Source organism: Tenrec ecaudatus, chromosome 18 (assembly GCF_050624435.1).
Source record: "Tenrec ecaudatus isolate mTenEca1 chromosome 18, mTenEca1.hap1, whole genome shotgun sequence".
Taxonomy (NCBI): domain Eukaryota; kingdom Metazoa; phylum Chordata; class Mammalia; order Afrosoricida; family Tenrecidae; genus Tenrec; species Tenrec ecaudatus.
The window spans coordinates 28121394-28123622 of record NC_134547.1 but is presented as its reverse complement, the minus strand read 5'-3'; the positions used below and the strand labels follow the sequence as shown (position 1 = coordinate 28123622).

The window sequence follows — 2229 nt, the reverse complement described above, 5'->3', positions numbered from 1 at the left end:
ATGTTCCATTTTCTTTTCTTCTTATGTTCCATTTTCAATGGTAAACCTATTCAGCCTGTGGTGGAGGTTCTAAACTTTTCCAGGAGAGGATTTTGAGAAAAATCAACTGCATTGTATTTCCAAAAGACAGAGTTTTCTTGATTGCTAATTTCATTCAACTCTTATCACAATCCACACATACATCAATTGTGCACATTTGCGCATTCATTACCCTCATCATTCTCAAAACATTTGCTCTCCATTTAAGCCCCTGGCATCATGTCCTCATTTTCCCCCTCCCTTCTCCCTCCCCTTCCCTCATGAACCCTTGATAATTTATAAATTATTATTTTGTCATATCTTGCTCTGTCCCACATTTCCCTTCACCCACTTTTCTGTTGTCTGTTCCTCAGAGAGGAGGTCACATGTAGATCCTTAAAATTGGTTCCCCCTTTCCAACCCACCCTTTCTATGCCCTCCCAGTATCTCCACTCACACCACTTGTCCTGAGGGGATCATCCGCCCTGTATTCCCTGTGTTTCCAGTTCTCATCTGTACCAGTGTACATCTTCTGGTCTAGCCAGACTTGCAAGGTAGGATTCGGATCATGACAGTGGGAGTGGGGGTGGGTGGAGGAAGTATTTAGGAACTAGAGAAAAGTTGTATTTTTCACTGTTGCTATATCGCACCCTGACTGGCTTGTCTCCTCCCCAAGACCCTTCTGTAAAGGGATGTCCAGCCGCCTACAAATGGGCTTTGGGTCTCCACTCTGCACTGCCCCCTCATTCACTATGGTAAGATTTTTTTGTTCTGATGATGCCTGATACCTGATCCCTTCGACACCTTGTGATCGCACAGGCTGGTGTGCTTCTTCCATGTGGGCTTTGTTGCTTCTGAGCTAGATGGCTGCTTGTTTACCTTCAAGCCTTTAAGATCCCAAGTGCTATATCCTTTGATAGCCGGGCACCATCAGCTTTCTTTGTCACGTTTGCTTATGCACCCTTCTGTCTTCAGCGGTAGTATCAGGGAGGTGAGCATCATAGAATGCCAATGTAATAGAAGAAAGTATTCTTGCATTTAGGGAGTACATGAGTGGAGGTCCAATGTCCTTCTGCTACCTTAATACTAAACCTATAAATCTATGCACATAGATCTATTTCCCCATTCTCATATAAAATATATTTGCATATGTACATGTCTTTATCTAGACCTCTATAAATGCCCTTTGCCTCCCAGCTCTTTCCTCTATTTCCTTTGACTTTGAGAGGGAGGTTCTTTTATTTCTTCTTTTTTTTTAATGTAGCCACTTTCAGGGACCTTAATGATCTCAATTATCCTTAAGGCTCGTAACATGGCTTTACTGATATCGCCAGCTTTTTCTAAATTTCTGCAGAAACACATACAAGTAAGCAGAATTAATGGCTGACTTGAGAGGGAGGTTCTTATAAGAAGGCCACACCCCAAAGAAGCATCATCAGGTTGTGACCTGATTGGCAGTTGGACTCCACTTTCTTAAAAATTCAAGCTGACATAAAATCCTCTAACTACTACACGTACATAGGATCACTATGAATCAACAGCACATAGCAACAACTGCATGACTGTAGTCTGACATGGATCAAGTATTCAATCAGTTGCACTGATAAATTACCAGTGATTGGCATGCAAAAGTTGGCAACAAAGAGGAAGGATCAGTAGTTGAAAAATATGGCGTTGGTGATACATTTTTGCAAGATTTTGTCATTCCAAATACCTTTTCTCAACAATGGCTATACTAAGGAGCCCTGTTGGGCTATGAGAGTTGGGTTGCTAAGTGAAAGGTCAGCAGTTTGACCCACCAATGGCTTTTTCAGGAGACAAGTGCCACTTTTTGCTTCCATAAAGACTTACATTCTTGGAAGCCTACAGGTGCAGTTCTGCTTGTCCTAGACCAGGGGTTCTCAACCTTCCTAATGCCACAACCCTTTATTACAGCTCCTCATGTGGTGGTGACCCCCAACCGTAACATTATTTTCACTGCTACTTCATAACAAATTTTACTACTGTTATGGATCATAATGTAAATAGCTGATATGCAGGATGTATTTTCATTGTTACAAATTGAACATAATTAAAGCACAAAAAGAATATATAATGATATATTATGAAATATTTATTTCTAATTACAAATGAATGAAATTGTATCTTGAAGCATGGTGTAGCATGGGTAACAGTCTTCATGGGTTCTCTGCATGTGGGTGTATCTGTATG

At 41.0% G+C, this 2229-nt stretch overlaps 1 non-coding gene across 1 annotated transcript; it reads right to left on the bottom strand.

Moving 5' to 3' along the window:
• Window positions 1–1274: 1274 nt before the first annotated feature.
• On the bottom strand, window positions 1275–1408 carry LOC142432951 (small nucleolar RNA SNORA33). Its single transcript, XR_012781027.1, has one exon. It is a non-coding gene; the product is annotated as a small nucleolar RNA SNORA33 (small nucleolar RNA).
• Window positions 1409–2229: the final 821 nt, after the last annotated feature.